Source organism: Anser brachyrhynchus (genome assembly GCF_964034855.1).
Source record: "Anser brachyrhynchus genome assembly, chromosome: 15".
NCBI lineage: Eukaryota > Metazoa > Chordata > Aves > Anseriformes > Anatidae > Anser > Anser brachyrhynchus.
Window position 1 is genome coordinate 12,528,582 of NC_137733.1, and position 19,451 is coordinate 12,548,032.

The following is a 19,451-nucleotide window of genomic DNA, read 5'->3' on the forward strand; positions in this document are numbered from 1 at the left end:
ATCCCGGGCGCTGGTCTGCTGTTGGCTGTGCAACAGGTGATGATGGGCTCCCTGGCTGGTGTTCCGGCTGAAGCACAGGAGCTGTGGCTCTCCTGAATTCTCCAATTTGATACCAGAGATATGAATTGGAGAGCCCTGGGTGAGTTGTTTGCTGTGCTTGGAGGGCTGCAGCAAACCAGCAGCCGCTGGTGGGATGGTGTCAGCCCCCATGGGTCAGCATGGGGTCTGGATGGGGTGGCTGTCTCCATCTCCTGTGCAAAATCCCCATTAAAAAAATCCCCCATTAAAGACTGGGATGCTATGGTAACGCCACCTGTGGAGGGACTGGAGTCACATTGACCGCGGTTGGGACAAAGTTACCTTCCCAATTACAGCCTCTGGCGGCACGTCCTAAAGGAGAAGGAAAGGCAATAAGGGAAACAAGCTTCTGTTTATTGTCCTGAAGGTCTGTCTGTTAGCTAACGAGGCAGATGGCTCAGCCTCTTATTAAATGATGCTACTTAGCACTTATGTGGAGTTATAGGTAGTAACTCATTTAAACCGGGGCTCTGGGTCGACGAGGGGCTCGAAATAGCACCTCCTGCCTGGGATTTGATTTCAGTGGAGGTTGGGCAGGTCAGTGCTGAGGGCAGGAGCAAACCCAGCCCGCAGGAGCCGGGCTCAGCCCTCGGGTGGTGTGGCTCTGTAAGGCAACACCTCGGCATTGCCTAGCCAAAAACCAGGCTGCAACAGTGATGGAAGTGATATTTAATCCAGGAAAATACATGATACATAGTCTAGTATTCCTTGCTTATCCATCATATAATGCAGTTTGCAGGGATTAAATATCCCTCCTGTAAAGTTGTTTGAGATCAGTGTTATTTGTTTTGCAAATGATCCTGACAGGATGCTGAGTGCTATTGATTACCAATGGCTCTTTAAAAATTACTATTATGCTGCAAATTATGAAGCTTGGGGGTATCCAGTTATATGATAATGGAAAGGCATTGGTGTGTAATGACATATGCATCATAATAAATTTGCTCTTCCTATGTAATGGTGATTGAAAGGGACAAGACTTAACTGATAGCGTTAGCTGTCTGCCATGGTATGTCCGAGGGAACATGATGGAATTGCCTGGTTGTTCACTGTGGCAAAAAGTAATAATGATTGGGAAAGCAATTTAGGAAAAAAAATGAAGAAAGCCCTTGTTCTGAGCAAAATCTCCTTCATCTTCCTGTTTAAAATATGTAAGCCACTCCTCTAATTCATAAATAGCTAAAATCCCTCATTGCTCTTCCATGCTCTGCTCCAGGAGCACTGGCCAGGTGACAGCCGTGCTGATGGTCCCAGGGAGCTGCTGGGCTTGCTTGGAAAGCTTTCGTTGGTGCCACAGCTGTGATAACAGGGTGAACAGGAGCCCTAAATCACTGGGAATTTCAGTGGGTCGGTGCCCTTGAAGCCAACAGAGGACACTTGTGTTGGGTTGTGCTCTCTTGTTCCTGACGATGGATGTGAGATAACACAACTGCTCATCTCCAGCCTCTCCTGGCATTCCCCAGCTTCACAGCAAGGTCTTCAGCCCCCTGTGTCTGGGAGGAGCTGAAGGGCTGCTCTGCACTGTGGTGACTGGAGCAGTGTCGGGGGGACCTTCCCATCTTGGGGACAGTGACAGGGACCTTGCCCTGGCTGCTCTCTGAGCAGCAACAAGCTGCTCCCGGTGGCCTTTCCATCATGGGATGGCACAGAGGGCTGGAAGGGAGGACTTGGTGCCGGTCTGTGATGGGCAGTGCATGGGGAAGGGGTGTGGTGTGAAGGTTAAAATCAGACACCTCTTACCATGGCTGTTCTGTGCTCCTGGCATCCTGCTGCAAACACCAGGTGACAGCAATGCAAATAAGCCTCTTCCTCATCGTGCTGCTGATCTACAGGAGAGCCCCCAGACAAACAATTGGGTCTGTGCTTCTATATTATCACACTCAGCAGCAGCTGAGCATGGAGAAATACATGTCCAGGAGCCAGTGCCAGCAGAAAAGTTTAAATCAAAAGGAAGGAGGAAAAAAAAAAATAATCCCCTTCTTCCTCCGGCACCTTCTCATCATCCATTATGATAAAGTCAGGTGTTCACCGGGCTGCTGGCATGGAGCCCCTGTGCTGTCCTTCTGGCCACCCAGCGAGGAGGTGTCCGGGGCAGGAGAGCTCCTCCATTGATCCCGATTCATTTTCCCTCCTGTCGTTTTGTTTTGCTGGGCTGCAGTGGGGTTGCTCGCACAGCAGCTCCGATTTCTTTAGAGAGACTCAGCACCTGTTAATGTGGCACTTAGATGAGGGAAGGAGGAGGCGTGGGCTTATTTAGGTATTGTTTTGTGAGCTGTAAGATACTTCCTAAAGATCCAGCACCAGCCTCCCACGAATCCTACTTGGAAATAGGGTGGAGGAAGGTTGAAATCTCAAAAGGCTGGTGGGAGATCAGAGCTCAAATACACTGGAGGCTGGCTGCATGCTGACCATGAGCAGGACTGCTCCTCGGAAGGGGCTGGGGTGGCTGAATGGCCACAGGGACAGGGAGCAGGAGCTCCTCGAGGCAGCACCATGGGAGCAATGCTGAGTATGAACGCCAGTGCAGAGTAAATAAACCCCCCTTCTCTCTCCCCTTGCAAGGATGCTATCAGTGGAAACGCTCTGCCCCTTGACTTGCAATAACGTAATTATTTATCGTGCTGCTCTCGGGCCAAGTCCTCTGCAGGTTGCCGCGTGCTCTATTCCGTCTTGTGACCTGTTTGTAGCCACGCTGCGATCCAGGAGCAGGCGACAGCTGCAGAGATGCTGGTTGTTATTGGAGAAGGGCTGAGCACCAAGGAGGGGGGCAGTGGCAGCGTTGGTTTTGCTATAAAAATGAAATCACAGGGTTTTGTCAGTGCTTCAGGTGTGGGATTCTCCGCTTACAGCAACAAGGGCTTGAGAACTTTTTTGGAGGAATTACAGTCTGAAGATTGTAGAAGAAGGTGATCGCGGGAGGGAGGAGTGCAGGTATGGGTACAGAGCCCAGGAGATGGGGGACAGGGTGGTGGGGTGAATGGCGTCTGCATCCCAGGAATGACAGCTCAGTTCAAGGCTAAAAGGGGGGTTTCTGGAGTTTATTGCAAGCAGATCTCTTTATTCCTCTTCATTCCCAGCTGAAGCTGGGTCAATGTGCAGAGCTGCAGAGGAGGTGCCTATATCAGGACACACGCTTGACTTCTGCAGAGATGCGCCCAGGTGTGAACACGCTGGAAAACAAGGTTTTCCCCAGCATTACCTCTGTGGGTGCCCTAACCTGATGTCTGAGATCCAAACCATCCCAGGGGAGAGAGCTCTCTTCCAAGAGCTCTTTGAACAGCAAACACTTCACAGTGACCCAGAGGAGGCTGCGTGGGGGAGAAAAGAGTGCTTGTCTGTCCCTGCTGCTCGTGTGGACCTAAGGGCAGCAGACGAGTGCCACTGATGCTTTCATTGCCCTGCTGCTTTATGGAACAGCCATAGATGATGTCATGTGTATGGGATCTTGGATGTCTCTTGATCCAACATCGCATTACGTCCTATGATTTAAAAAAAAAATAATCAGCTGTTGTGATTGGAGGAGTGTCCTTTGGCTGAGTAAATAAGCCAGCCATTTTTTCACAGGAGCAAAGGCAGTGTGGAGTTGAGGGGGATCTAAGTGGCACAAGGACCACAACTGTCACACAATTGTGCAAAGAATGTGAGGCTGAAGAATACAATGGCTGGTGTGAGGGTGGAGAGTGCTCTTGATACCCCAGGCTGAACTCAACCACTCTTGGAGGGCCTGGGGTTGTTGCATGAAGGACAGCCATGGGCTGATGCAGGGTTTGCTCCTTTTTGGAAAGGTTTATCTGGAAAATGTGGATGCGAGAGTGTCACCACCTGAGCCGTTGCCAGTCCTGACCCAAGCCCTGATGTGCCAACCAGCACCTGCCAGCCCCACAGCATCCCCTTGGTGGGGGTGAGCAAGATGAGCAAATGGCCGTGGCTTAAAGATTTATCAGAGGTTTGATCCTGGCTTAGAAAAACTTTCTGTGCTAGTGTTGATTTTCAATTTGTTGTTTTTCCCTGCTGTTGTTAATGGAAATCCAAGTGCAACGGTGCTGCAGAGATCCTGACATTGGAAAGCAGCAGCCTGTATGTCCTGTTCCTCTGGAAAAAGGGATCTATCAAAACATTTTTTTTCCATGCTCTAATTTTTGCCACAGTTGGTTTATTTTTGTTTTTGGCTTCTTCTTCCCCACTGTATTCTTAAAACTTCCCTTTCAGGGCCTAACAGCTTAACCATTTCAAAGTCATGCCAAACGGAAATGTAGCATACGATTTTCTCACTAAACATTGTGCTGATCTCTCAAATGTATTCTGGATTTGTAGAGAAGCTGCAAAAAAAAAAGCTGGGCTGAAAGAGGGTGAGAATTAGCACTCGGCTGAGGAGCCAGGCCTTTGGATGCTTAAGAGAGATCGGGGTAAGCAAATGCAGCTCCTTGCTGCCTGGTCTGCAGTGCTGGCATGGCACGGGGCTGGTGGGCAGGAGGCTGGGTAGATGCCTTGAAGCACGTCTCCATCCTGAGGACGGTGGTGTTTAATCTGTCTTTACATGTAGGTCTTGATCCTGGTTGTTGGTTCCTGAGATCTGAGTTATGCTCCAGAATTTGCAGCCACATCCATCTGGATTTCAGCAGCTCCTTCATCCTCTTGTGCCTCCCTCCCTTTTCCAAAAAGAAAGGGATGACTGTACCCAAAAGAGTCTATTTTCAAAGGAGGTTCTCTTTGAGCCTCTCCATAAAATGCCTTCCTCCCCCCCCCCAATTTTCCAAGTAAAATACAACAGAAATGATTCACCATCGATGCCATTTGTGCCAGACCTTGCAAGGAAATATTACTTGTGATGCACAAAGGATGCTCTGCCTTTCTGCCACCCTGAGCTTTTGCTGGGGTTTTTGGCTGCCTGCTCTGCCCGTCCTGCAGAGATGCTGCTGGTTTTGGAGCAGAGATGGCTCCTCTCCCAATTCATCCTCCCCGTGCTGATGGAGCACCACTGATGGTAGCACGTGCTGCCTGTGGGAGCTGAGCTGAGCTATCTGGCTGCAGGAACAGCCCTGCCCCATGGGAGCTCGCTGCTGAAGGGACTCTAGTGACTTTTGCTTGGCTTGTGCTCCCACGAGACTGAAAATAACTGGATTTTCCCTGGAAGGAAGAGATCAATGAGCATTTTCAGGAAATGCAGACCTTCCCTTACTGCTAAAATGGGTTATCACTGTCTAATGACTGCTGTGACAGAGGTCTCTGTGCAAACCTGGGCTCTCGGGGTGACAATACGGGTACAGCACAGGATGCAAGGAGACAATTTGGTATAGCAGAGCTGGGAGGCTGGTGCGAGTCCTTCTTCCCAAAGGCATAGATCAGAGATATTTTTCTGCTATCCTTGGCTTCTTATGGTTGTTCACAGCAGAAGACCTTTGAGGTTCCTTACCAGCTGCAGAAAACGCCTGTGGCCATGAGCTGGGCTCCGGATCGCAGCAGCCTCTGTTAGAGATGCTCAGAGCTGGAATTTGCTCTTTCATTCAAGCTTTGAGGCTTGCAGGGTGAAGTGAGGGACAGCTCATGATTATTAGTAGCTTTAAAATTAATAATGCTCTTTCTAATCTTCATCTTTCATTATTAATAAACATACAGCATGCTGTGTTATAGCTAGACCAAGGAGTGCCCAGCATCCCCTGGTGCCAGTGCAGGTCAGAGAGCTCCACATGGATGTGAGCAAAGGGTTCCCCAAACCAGGTCCCTTGTGGGTTTGGTCTGAGATTGTGTGGGCAAAGGCTGTTTGATTTCTGTGAGTTTCACCTGTGTAAATCCTAGCAGGGGGACAGGCTGGATCCTGTGCCCTGCCAGGGCAGTGTGCCTTTGAAGCTGTTCCGAGTTCCTGCTTGTATCACTGAGACCAAGGGCAGAGTGCGGCCCTGGGATTTATTTATAACACTCCTAGGGTGAAGAGGAGGGTGTGTGAAGGTGTCCGGGCTGCAGGCAGAGGTAAAGAGCGCAGCACAGAGTGAGACCATGCAATGCCAGTGCAGGCTGCATGCACCAGAGGAGTGGAGGGAGCGTGTGCTTGCTGCTTGCTAAACCTCTGGCTGCTTGGGTGCAGGAAAAGGGAGCTGGGAGGAGAAGGATTCCCAGATTTGCCCTTTCCTAGGCAAATCCTGCTGGTGGATGGGGTCTGTGCGTGTGGAACAGCGTGCCTTGGTGCTTTAGTGGGTGGTCTGTGCAGGTGGGAGACTGCCCAGAGCTGGGAGCACTGAGGAAGCTGGGGGGCAAAATCCCTTGCTGCAAGATCTAGGGAAAAGATTTGGGGAACAGCGGTGAGAAGCACTGTGATATTGCCTTTGCAGGAAATCTCCCTTCCCTCCTTTTCAGTTAATAACCATCAGGAGGGAGATGCTTCCCTAGCTTCCAGGGGAACCAAACTAAAGAAGCCAGTTGCAGTCATGTTGCTGGAGAGTGCCTGGCTCCACTTGAGTTGTTTTCCCACTATTTGGGTAAATAAAGTTAGGACAACGAGGAGGGCTGCTGAGATGGTTGGCAGTGCGCTGGATCCCCCGGGAGATCAGGGCAGCGTTGTTTATTGGGGGGGAGCTGCCTGAGCATGAGGGGGGTCAGCCTTGCAGCTATGTAGAGAGAAGGGAAACAAACGCGCTCTGTTTTAGCACCGGATTCATTGCAAGGAGATGTGCCAAGGATCATTAGTGCCACAGCCATCATTATCTTTTTGCTTGGATTAGTTTTTTCCATTTTTCTCTTTTTTTTAAGGCAAAAAAAAAATAATGGCTTGTTCCTGTTAGATCAGATACAGACAAAATAATAGCAGTATCACAAAGATTGAGGTCTGTAAGATTAAATTTGAAAAGGGAAGAGAAATGAGAGCTTTGGCCCTGCTTGCTGTTACACCAGCCGTACAGATAAATGACTCCGTATGCAGATAAGCAGGGCCAAAAGAAAAGGGATGCTGAGGAAGAGATGGCAAGAAAAATAGGAACTAATCAGCAGATTCAACCACTGTAATGCAGTAAACATGGAAAATTGCATTATATTAGCTCCTCGGCTTCTCATTGTACATATTAGCCACAAAGTCATCGATAGGCAATTTACCATGGAGGTGCAGTGCTGCAGACCAATATCGGAGCTCTGTCCTCACAGGAGAAGGTGTTTGCAGTGCAAAAAGGGAAAAGTTGTCTTCTAAACTGCATAAGGAAGAAGTGGCTGATGTTGAGCATGAGAAATGCCCACAGTTCTCGGTTAGAAATGTGCTCTCAGGACAAGTACAGCAGCTCTATTTTTCCCCGGTGCCCGGGCAGCAGCTGCTTGCTGAGGCGAGGTTTCATTGCAGTGCTGGGACATTCCCCTCGAGCAGGAGGAAATTGGTCAGCTGCGGATTTCTCTTGATTTTTTTATCTATATATTATTTTTACCATTGAACTCAATTTCTCTGTTCTTGAATTTCTTATGAAGAATGACAAGTATCCACTGCTTCTCCCCTTGAGTTTGGGTGAAATCAGCACAGCACATTATTTGCAAATCAGCTTCATCCTCCTGACTCCCTGTTAAACTTGGGATGGCTTGAACCCGGGTCCCTCTTAAAATATCCATTTAGGCCATGTAATGATTCTAGCTATGTCATGCATAGTAGATAAAAGAAGATCCGCAATTTATTTTTAAAGCTTTGAACCGAAAACTTGGGCAATCATACAAAAAGGATTTAAAAACAACCTCCCGATGATACAAAGCTGGGAGAGATGTAGCCCTAAACCTCGCAGTAAAATCCTGTTTCTCTGCACTTTTATCAACAGCTCCACCCATGATCAGTGCATAAATCCACCTTCAGCACAGGATGTTGGAAAATTACCGAGGGACAGCAATGTCCTCCCGGCTGCTTGGTGAGAAGGGAAAGATGCACCTCCAGGTAGGGCTGGGACGTGGTGTTCATCCTCTGTTCCCTGCTTGTATTGCACTCAACCTGCTTGTTGCATGGACTGGAGGGGGGGAGAGAAGATTTTTGCAAGAGGGGGATCTCAGAAGTGTTTCTTTCAACTTGTCCCAAGCCATGAATAAGTTGTTTGGGACCTGCTGTGCACCCAGTGGCTCTGGGATCTGCAGGATCTGCCTGACCAGGTGGATGGTGGCATTTTTTTCCTACGTTTGCTGTTGGTTTTCATCTACCCCATGGAAATCTGTCAAACTCACGTAACAGAGCTAGGGCAGTTCTGCCTCCCCTCCCTGCAGCATTGCTGGAAAGCAGAGCAAAAGCTCTGCAATTACCCCTCCCAGGACCAAGCCTAACATCATCTACGGAACTGCCCCTTCCTCGGTGCTGTGGCAGCTTCTCAGGGCTTGCAGGAACGGCTGAGCAGGATGAAGCCGTGTTGGCTGCTGCTGCTGAGCAGCCTTTTTGGCATGGGAGCAGAGCTAGGCACTCCTACCAGGCTCTGCTAATCCAGCCTTGATCCACGCACTTCAAATGGGAGCCTTGATTTAGGGATGTGCTGAGCACTTGTCTCTCTCAACAGGCTGCCGCAATGCCTGTGAGGACAGCAGTGTGCCCCAAACCCCGCTGGCTTTACGTTGTGCTAAAGGGGCTGGGATTGCTCCCTGGGCAGCTGCTGGGCAGGGGGAGGCTGGAGGGGAGCAGCAATGCTGGTGCGAGGCTGGTGGCTTTCTACATTTTGGGTTTGTGGCTGTCTGACACCAGTGAGCTGAGCCCTGACAAAGCCGCTGTACCCAGAAGGCCAGCCCGGTGTGGTAACTGGATTACAGTCCTTACAGCCATCTTCTTAAGGAGGAAAAAGGGGTTTTCAGTCACACAGGGTAGCTTTAAACTCTGTGCTGCTGGACTTTCCTAAATAAGTGGTGTGGTCCCAGAGCAAACAAGGGTCTAGAGGTCCCAGAGCAAACAAGGGTCTAGAAGCTGGGTAATTTTTGGCAACTGGTCAGCGCTGTGGTGTAGGTGGGGGTTTCTCTCTGACACCCTTCTGTGTTGATGGCTTTCTTGTTTTGTCTCCAGAGCAAGTGGTTAGAGGCAATAACATCAGTTAGCCTTGTTATCCCCTTGTGTTCCTGGTGTTAACACCAGTGAGCAGTGAGACTCATTGCCTCCACTGCAGCCCTTTCTTTTCATGGTGTTGGTCACTCCAATCTGCACTTCTCCCTCAGCGTGCTTGTTTGTCTCCTGCAGGGACTTGTGGTGGACAGATTGCTCTTGCTGGGGCTGTCTTCCACCTGGGGCCTCTTGGGAGATGGTTGTGTGGGAAGGTTGGGGTCTCTGGTGTGCAGTGTGGGGAGGAAACCCATGGTGGGACCTGGTGTCCTGACAGCTGTGCTGGAGCGTGGCCATGCCAGTGGCTAAACTGGGCAGGAGCTGTGGATTTCACTGTCTGAGTGGGTCTTTCATGAATGTGTGTTGGCACTAGGGCTTCCTCATCTGCAGGAGGAGCTGGGGTACCTTGGCGAGGCAGCTTAGGTTGAGTTGAGACCACTGAGGTCTCTTGGAGCCTGGAGCAGTGGCACAGGTACTTGTGTTTTCCAATGAGAAAGATCAGGAGGTAAAAGGAGGAGTTAGTTATAAGGGGTAGGTGGCAGAGCAGCTCCCCTGGCCCCAGGCAACTTGTGCTGAGGTTTCAGCTGGCTTCCCAGCTCCTTGCCACTTGTCTGCAGAGCCCTGTTCATGGGCTGGTGGCACCCACTGCCCTGCTGGCGCTCCATCACCCGTGTTTCTCCATGGCAAGAAGGTCCCCCATGGCCAGGGCTAACTTCAGCTTTCCCCTGTACTTAAACACTCTTGCAGACCTGTTGGAGCCTGGCACCATGAGCCCAGTGATACGCAGAGGTGGGCTTTGCTCCCTGCAGCCTGTATGTCCTGGGAGAGCTCCAGCACCCTGCCGAGCCCTGGGGAGATGCTCTTCCACCCCCTTCCTTCCCATTTTATACATGACTGCTTGTTCTGCAGCACATCCCACATGCTGTGAGCCCCCTCGTGTTGGGGAGTCCCGCATCAGTGTTAGGAAGCATCGGGCACTGCTGCATGTTCAATAGCTCAGTCCTTCAGAGCAAGGCAAGGGCTGAGCGTAACGCCTTCTAATGTTCCCACTCCCAATTATCCTCTTAATTACTCAATGAAATGCACAATAAAACAAATCACTATAATTTCTATTTTATTCTCTGCCTTTCTCCATTTACTTAAGAGCTCAGGATCCATTAAGGAGGCCCCCTCTCATCAGGGAATACTTTCCGATAGATCATACTTACCAAATGGTTTTATGTTCCTATCCTGCGTCTCGTCCTCGCTTCCCGTGCCAGTTTGCTAATTGCCAGAGACACCAGTGGCTGGGAAGCTCTGCCTCCCTTGCTGCCCATCCTGCTGAAGTCACAGTGCTGAGTTTGTGACATCCCCATGACAACAGCCTATGATGTCACTGCCCGAGATTACAACTTTTTGGAGCATCCAGGCAACAGGGCTGAAATTCCTGGGCTCTCGCATCTCTTTAAATAGAGAGGGAGGGATAAAAATGCAGGGAAGCCTTTAAAATTGCTTTAGATTTCCCTTTATTTTTTTCCCCAAGGGAGTGTGGATGGGGATTGCAGGGCTGCCACGAGCAGTCCCTTCCACTGTCCTGCAGCAAGCCCAGCTCCATCCTGCGAATCTGGGGGTTTGCTTATGGGGAGCTGAGCCCACGGCCAAAGGCTGTGTGTGGGTCATCCCTCTGGTGTCCCTGGGGACTGCAGGTGTCCCCTGCCCTGTGCACCTCCCTCTTGCTCTGCTTTGTGATGCTGTGAACCCAAAGCAAACCTGGGGTCTGGAGCCTCTGCTCTTTCCCAGACTGCTGTCTGTGCTGGCTTCCTGTAGTGCTGTTGTCTAATATCCATAATATAATGTGGTGCTGCTCAGACATAGCCGGGGAGGGAGGGAGATTTGGGTACATGCTTCTCCAGCAGCAGGAAAATCACCTTAAAAATCCAGCTCATGCAGCGAGGATGCACGAACCTCATCCAAGCTGGCAGCCCCAAAACTTGCCTGGGGAAGCCACCTCCCTGGTATTTTGCTAACTCATTTAGCCAGCAAAGCAAATCAAGCAGCGGAAGAATCAATCTTGTTTTATTTTAGTTTTTGTAAGGTGGGAATAAAAATGATGTTTCAAAGGCTGGCGTGTCTCAGCTGAGCGGCAGTGGGGAGCAGCCAGCACCACAGAACATACTGTCCTGTCTCCCAGTTTCTCACATCGTAACTTCTAAGCTGGGTTCAATAGAAATAAATGTTCAGTAGTTCCAATGGTGGCCTTTGGAAATGAAGCTAATGGAACAAGGCAAAAAAAATATTGTTACACTGTTTTGACAAGCACTTAAATATTTAATGCTGTGCATGGCCCGACTGTGGGGAGCTCAGGGCGCACCTGCAGGAAGCAGTGCCCCTCATTAGCAAGGGGGGGGGTCCTCCTGCAAATTAGGCAAACGAGATCTGAGCTGTGTGCTGGTAAATGAGCCGAGGGTGGCTCTGCTGGTGCTTCCCAGGACGGGAGCGTGGCAGCCGGCCAGTTCTTGGAGAGAGCCGGGAGGAGAAGGCGGGCTGCTGCCCTGAGCCGAGGAGGTCTGCGGCGATTAAATAGGATCTGCTGAAATCCTTCCAAAGCGGGCTTAGGAATTAAGAGCTGTCAATGTCACGTTGAGGGTCACTCGCCACAGGACACCTCCGGCCTCCCCCCATGCTTCTGTTTAGCCCTGTCTGAGCATTAGGAAAGGCATCCTTTGTTTTGGAGCTCTTCCCCTTCACCATGGAAAGGCGAAATCTTGCCAAGGAGAGCTTCTGAAAAAGGTGTTTGGTGGAGGGCGAGGATGGGACCGTGCACGCTGGGCTTGGAGTTGCCTGAATTCAGGCACCATAAGGAATGTACCCTGCCAGAGGAGGGTGTTTTCCCCTCTGCCTTCCTCCTTGTTTTTCTCAGCCAGGAAGGACTGGTTGCAGCAGGGAGATTTTCACACCTCATTAAAGCAGTGTCCAGCTCCAGGCAGCTATCAACCCCAATCAGAGCGATTTAAAAGGCTGCACTTCCTTTAATCATCCGGAGATGCTCGGGTTTGTCGGTGCGAACAGAGGGCTCCTGTATGAAGGGGATGGAGCTGCGGAAACGATGTTGAGATGAGACCCGTGGCATCAAAAAGCAGCAGCTCCTCACCTGTTTGCTGGCCCAAGAGCAGACCTGGAGGATTAGGTCCTTCATTTGCTGTCTCGTTTCCTTCTGTGGGAAGCGGGTGGCTGTGGGCCTGTGCATGAGCAGCTCTGAGAAATACAGGCACAAAATACCTCAAAAATAACAACAGCTGCAGCCAGAGCCCCACGTGCTGAGCCGTGCAAACACACTGTGGCCACGTTCGTGCTGTACTTTCTCCTAACCACCTACAACCATGCCACCTCTCCTTGGCCTTCTCCTAGACCTGCATCAGCCCCACATACTGCAGACATCGCATGTGGGGAGGGCAAATGCATGAGAAACGAACATCCCAAAGTCCCACACGTGTTTGTGCCGTGTTCTGCAGAAGGCGAGTGTCCTCCTCAAACATCCTGCGTGCACAGAGGTGCTTTCACAGTGCCCATGGCTCAGCTTCCACTAGTATGACTTTCCCAGGGGCAACTTCATAAAGTGCCATTGTTTTTTATCAGAATTTTCTGTGGTGGACTTCAAGTTTTAATTGAAGGAATGTATTTAAAAAAAATGTTTTTTGCTAAGAAAGCAAAATTATTATTTTTTTTTTCCTGGGTAGGGGGAGCCTGCCCCTAATTTTCAGTACCCCGTCATGTGTTTTGGCTGCCAGGTTGCTGGGTGCAGGCTGCACCCCCAGGGCTGGTGTGCCCCACGCGTGTTTGTGCCAGCAGCCATGCCATGGGACCCATGTGTGCAAAGCCCCTACAGCCCACACCAGCACCCACCCGGCAGTGTCGGCCAAGTGCCAACACGGTTCTGCTAATGATTCCCAAGACCATGGGCAGCACAGGCAAAGGATCTCAGCAATTTTGCCATTAAAGTCTGAGAACCATGGACCTTATATTAGTGAAGCAATTAGGTTGGTGTTCTGCCCTAACTGCTGCTCATTAGAGATCAACAGGGCCCAAGGCGACGGAGTAAGTGGCAGCCAGGACGTCCTTCTGGGCTTCGATTTGATCTCTGCCTTTCATGGCCCTCCCTTTTGTTCTTGGTCATTGGTTTTAAAAGCGCATCTTTGATGGGACTGTGACAAATCTCACTTAAGCAGAGGGGATTTTGGCAAAAAGCGTTGGCCTTTTGGAGCTGCCCCCATCTGTTGGGCGAATGTGAAGTGATCATCCCTGACTGGAACGGATCCTCCGGAGCCGTGTTATTCCACCGGGAGGAGGTATTTTCACCCGTTTTCAGCGTGGATTATTTCTGTGACTGACTGTAATAGTTTCTTTGGCGGTATTAGGACTTGTTATGTCAGGATTTATTTCGGCATGAAGTGATTGTGCGGGCTGTAGGCCTGTAACTTGTCTTTGTGTGCTGAAAACCGGGAGGCCATCGCCTCCTGCGTCCTCCACGGATGTGGTGGAAGCAACCTCAGCACAGCTGGGCCCATGTCCTCAGGCCAGCTGTCACCCAATGCCTCTAAAGGAGCAAATTTAAGGGAAAAAAAGTTACTGTGAAAGACATGAAAATAAAAAGAGTCCTGTAGGTCAAAAATTTATATAGAAAAGCCTCTTAGGAAGAGGAGGAGAGGACCACAAAGGAGGGTTTGCACCTTCTGAGGAGCAGTGCAAGCGCTGGGAGCTCCCTGGTGTTAACAGCAGGAAATGCACATGTGGTTTATACTGCAGTGATCCCGAGACATCTAAGAAAGGGCTTTATTTGTCCTAAAACAAATGGTGTTGCTTGTGATGAGGCAGCGAAGCAGTAAGTTGATTAGCTAAGGCAATGTGTTGTGGCAGCTGGTACCTCTGGGAGCCCTCGGAGTTATGAATTGGTGGACCTGCTCCTCAACGCTGCAAGTGATAGGGGGTTTTGACAACCACTCCTCTATCAAATACTCCTCATGCTCCACCAGATTTTGGAAGAAAAGGTTCACTTAAAGCCTTTCAGTGCTGTCCCACGCCAGTTAAAAATGAATTGATAATACTGGCATTAAACTGGTTGCAGTTCTCCCATCTCCGTGAACGTCGTTCAATCATCCAGGACCACTGGTTTGTGGTGCTCCTGTCTCAGTGGGGTTCAGAAAGGATTCAGCTCGTGAATTTTGGTCTGTTCAGTGCAGGGTCTTAGGGGCAGCCTATACAGTCAGCCAGTCTTGAGGCCTTCTTGTTTTTTCCACTCTCAGCTGAGCATCTCCATGGGGCAAACACCAACTCAGATCAAACTTGGACACACAGAGATGGATGGTAGAGGTGATTTGAGCAGCTTGCATCGATTGAGATGGCTGAGGCAAGGAAATTAGGACATTGCGTGTCCCAAAATACTGACATGCTCAGTGTAGGGTGATAGGCAGCTCTGACCTCCTGAGTCTGAAGTCTGGATCACATTCTTAGGAACGTGACACAACAAGCAAGGCGGTCCTTCCACCCCACGTGTGACAACAGGGCTCCTGGAGGACCACGAGCAAGGGCCCTGAGATAGGAGGCAGGCTGCCTGTCTCTATCCTTGTCCACCGCACAAGCCCAAGTTAGCCTTGGCTACTTTTTGGCAGCCCAATTCCCTGCTCCAGCAAGTGCTGGGCAGCTTGGGAGGTGGTGGGGAGAGGAACGCTCTGTTCAGCAGCTGCACATTCCATTAATTTAATGAGGATTTTTTTTTTTTTACAAGGCAGATGGTAAAATAGCTATTTTCTGTTGTCTAATAAATACCATCAGCAAGGCAGAAAATGTGCAATCTCGCCAAGTCTTTTCTGATTCCTTGCCCTCCTGTACCGATGCGTTCCCCGTTCTCTGCTGGGAGCCAATGGGGGTGGCTGGTGGGATGGGAGGGAGATGGGACACGCAAAACAAGTCCGAAATTGCTGGCAGGACCCGCGCAATAAAACTGCAGCTCGGCCTGATTGGGCAGAGCCTCTGTGTCCTGCTGGGAGAGCTGCACTCTGGCAGCCTTTGCCGATCCAATTCTCACTTCATCTGATTGCAGTAATAACAACTCACACAAATTTCCTGCCTCAACCTGAAATCTTCCAGCTCTGCAATGCAAATAATATAATGTGTGATGAGGAGCCCGATGACGGGGATAATAATAATAATAGTGATGATGCCTTTATTCAATGAATGAGTGAATCAAGCAAGCAAAAATAAATGGTATTCAGAGCTTGAAAATCAATAGGAAGAGAAATCAGGAGGAAATGCATGGGGAATTGCATCTCTGGGGGAGTGCTGTCTTTAGGAATGGTATGAAGAAGCGATGAGCCCTTTTGGGCTGGGTACTCCTTTTCAGCCTGTATCGCTCCTGGGCTCTCTCCTCTCCTGTGATTATGTTGCATTTGCTGAGCTTGCTGCTGCTCTGTGCCTGGTCCTAGGCTCCCTGTGATCTCTTTGGCCCCTTTGATTTATGGCTCTCGTGGGCTCTCTGATTGTGTCTAAGCAGTTGGCAGGCTACAGACCTGACCCAGGGTTGGGTAATAACTTGTCTTTTGTCCCATGCCCAGGAGGTTGGCCATAAAAAAAAAGCTCCAGACATCAATTTTCCTCTCCACCAGGGTGGAATTGCAAAATGATGAGATGGTCTTTGCCCTCATTTCACTCTTCTTTCCTTTTCTCTTCCTCTTTTTATCTTTTTTTTCCTCCTTACCCTACTGCTCATTGCTTTCTTCTTCACCCCCTTCCACTATCTGTTCCATCATTTATCACCCTCCCTTCCCTCTGTACATCTCTGCTTCTCCTCTCTCCCCTTCTTGCTCTCTTCTGCCTCATTTTTCTATGCATTTCTTTCCCATCTCAAATGTGCCATGCTTTTTCTTGCTGTGCATAGCAGTTTGATATCCTCGCCTGTAATAGCTTGCTAATGCAGTAATTCTACAAGAGACCCTTTAAAAACCCAAAGCCTTGGTGAGCAGTGAAACTCACCTTTTAACTTGGCTTCCTCTTTATCGGGGATTCATTTCAGGCAGGATTTCCATGTGCACAGTTCTGCCTCTCTGTTAGTTTAAAAAAAAAAAAAAAGAAGGAAGGAAGGATTAATTCCTGCAACAGGTGAGTATGTTTCACAGCTCCGATGAGGCGGATAAATTCCCACTTCCTGCAGGTTTATGGGAGATTTAATCAGCTAACACTTCTCTTACTGAGTGCACGCTTAAAGGGTTGCATTACATACCTGTGTGCGCACCGATCTCCTGGGGAATGCCCTTGTTCACCAGCGGGGTATTCCCAGGAAACCTTTGCAGTATCCAAGGGATTTTTCCTCTCTAGAGAGAGGCTGCATAGCATTGGATTTGATGTCCTGCTCTATCAGGTGGTGCTGGCATGGTTGAGGTGACTAAATAATCTACCCCAGCGTCACCAGCGCCAGTCCCTGCCCCAGGTATCTCAGATGCTTGGGCCTGGCTCGTGGATTCTCCCAGCCCTCCTGTCTGCTCCTCCAAGCAGAGCTTGCTCAGGCAGTGCCCCTTCTCTGGGCTCTCAGAGTGGTGTCTTCCATAATCCTAAAGAAAATACGCCACTTTCAGCACCTCCAGCAAGACCCGCTGTAAGGAAATGCCAGCCTCCTAAAGCACTCCCTGTCCCCACTGCCATACACGCCTGGGGATGGGGAGAATGGGGAGGAACCAGGCTATTCTACCAGACTGCAAGTGTTGCAGAAGGACAGACCTTCCTTGGGCCCTGCCATCGTCACCCTGCTGGCCCCCTGCTGTGGGTGGGGATGGGCAGTGCTGGATGTGGCATGCGGTGTCTGCAGGAACAGCAGGGGTGGTGGTGCCTCACGGGGGACATGCAGTGTGTGCAATACGCAGTGAGCAGCACTCAGAGCCAGTCCCAGGAGAGCAAGCAGCAAGAAATGGGCTGCCAGTTCCTTGTTTGGGGTTGCCAGCTAATCCCAGGATGGAAAGCCAGAGTTTCATCCTTGCTGAGCAATGGCAGGGAGTGGGGAGATGTGACTTGCAAATCTTCCTGGCAGGCTCTTTTCTGGGCAGCGGTAATCTGGAATAATTCCCCTTGACAGGTCGCCAGGTTTAGTCTCAGAGGATGGGGCAGGGGATAATACAGCATGGCCAGTGCCAGGTATTGAAGGAACTCTAAACACATTGCAAGCATGGAGCTCTTTCCATTTCACACACAGGAAGGCTGTGGCCCTGAGAAGTGGTGACGTTTCTATACAAATTACCCCAGGTACCATAGTTTAGGTTGATATTTACAGAGCTCTGAGGCAATGGTTACCTGCACTTCCCTGGTAAAACAGTAGAAATTGTCTTTTCTAAGAGAATGATCCAAAAGGTAGTAAAGTCGGGACACCCCTTGCCATGAATCTTGTAGCTTTGGGATTACCGCTTAGGAAAGAACAAAAATATTTGATTTAGGAATTTAGGACTCAGATGCTGCAGATACCTTTAGGAGCAAACAGAATCCATAGGGGCTGAACCTCAGCCCTTCAGCTGCCCTGAGACTCTTGGCCAGGCTCTTGATCCAACAGAGATTTCACCCAGGACCAGGTAAACCTCAACACAGTGGCATTTTTCAACAGCAAAACCAGCCAGCTCCATGCAAGTCAAGGTCTTCAGCAAAAAAGGTGGCCATAGGGTGAGGAGAGAGTCTGCAGACAGAAAGGCAAAGGTATCAAAAGATAGCGGTGAGACGTATTACCTTGCTAGCTGAGTTTTGGGGTGTCCTTCATGCGTTGCTGAGTGCAGCAGTAGTTGCCATCTGGCCCACCTTCATCATCTTAATGATCCTCACCAAAACAGTTGTGAAGGGTCAGGGATCCCTGTTAGAGGGACAGGTTTCTGGGCAGAAAATGGCCCAAGGAAGTCTGTAACCTGCTTTGTAGTTTAATGTGGTGCCCAAACTCCCTTCACCAGCGGTGTCAGACCAGCGTTTCAGGGCATTCAGAGGCTCCGCATCCTGTTGACCAGCAGGATCCAGGTGTGGATGCCAGCATTAAATAACTACAGCTGCTTGGACAGACCTTGCGAAAATGATAAAGCCAAACTCTTATCAGTAGTGGCAACCAGCCTAATGGGGGCCAGTGGGCATGAGAGCAGCTTGGGAGGTTCAGGATGGTCCTGCACAAAGAGATGTGTGGTGCAGCACAAGCGGCCAAAGAGGCCGTGAGATCTCCCACTCTGGGCATCTCTAGGACTCATCCACACTAAGCCGTAGTTGGTCTAATATTAGAGATGATTGCGGAGATAGCTCAGAAGGGAGCTCGCTCCCACATCTGAAGGACGACGAGGGGACTTTCTCCTGCCCTGATCCCCAGCAGCACAGCTGGATCAGACTCGCCAGCCCAAGCCATTGTGTGCCTGAGTGTTGAGAAGAGAGCCAGGCTTGAAATGTCACCTGATTATAGCTGGTAAGTGAGGTTTGTTACAGCAAAACAGGTCTGTCTGTCTCTTTGTTCCCCAGGGGGATAAGTTCTTCAGCAAAAATGAGCAGGTATGGTGGGGGAATGGAGTTAACCGAAACACCTGCCAGGGAGCCAAGGTGTTGGCATTTAGCTGGAGAGGAGGAAACATCTAGTTTTCTTCTGGGAGAAAACACACACAAGAAAGCAGCATTTTCTCAGGCTGGAAGTCAGAAGTTCCTGCAACACCAGATTCTGTTGGTCAGGGCTATGGCAGATGGGCTGGTGCTTTCCTTTTGTGGAGGATAGCCTGGAAAATTTGAGGATGTGACATCAGTTCCCTATTTGCAGAGAATATATTTAATTCCAGAGATGACGGGGGCTGATGTGTGAGGTGGTGGTGGCGGCTGCTCTCCCTGGAGCAAGAGGAACGGGTGCCTCTCTATAAATACAGCTGGGGAGTCCCGCTAGTGTCTATCAGAAATGGCACTGCCTTTAGCTCCCTGCTGGGAGCGGGACTCCCGTGTTTTGGTTAGCTGGCTGTGGCCCATTTTACGGAGGCAGCAGGCAGTGCTAGCACAGCAAACCCCAATTAGTTCTGGAAGCGGCGCACACAGCATTGAGCTCGCTGCTGTTTCCCTCCCCAAGGCAACGGCAGGGAAACCAGGCTTGAAAATGGGCTGATTCCCTGGGTGGGCACCGAGCACGCAGTCCTTCGGCTGGTGCCTGTGGATTTCTGGAGAGGAGCAGAGGCTCCGTCCTGCCCTGTGAGGATGTTTCTTTGCTGGTTCAAGAGCCCAGAGCTGGCAGCACTGGGCTGTGATAACTCCACAGTGGTGCTGTGGATGCCAGCCACTTCTGTAGGTTGAAATCCCAGTCAGGTCCTAAACCATCTCCAGCAAGCTCCATCGT

At 50.2% G+C, this 19,451-nt stretch overlaps 1 protein-coding gene across 19 annotated transcripts in view; it reads left to right on the forward strand.

Moving 5' to 3' along the window:
• The window catches only part of ELFN1 (extracellular leucine rich repeat and fibronectin type III domain containing 1), a 114,882-nt gene that overhangs the window by 13,375 nt on the left and 82,056 nt on the right, over positions 1–19,451 (forward strand). For 16 of the 19 annotated variants that reach the window (XR_013939583.1, XR_013939584.1, XR_013939585.1 and 13 more), the window contains exon 2: positions 7,860–7,972. The exons of 2 other annotated variants lie outside the window; for them this stretch is intronic. The gene's annotated coding sequence lies outside the window, so the exon portion shown is untranslated. Of the gene's footprint in view, positions 1–760; positions 4,485–7,859; positions 7,973–19,451 lie in introns of those variants that run through there. One more of the 19 variants, XM_080556163.1, reaches the window with a different exon arrangement.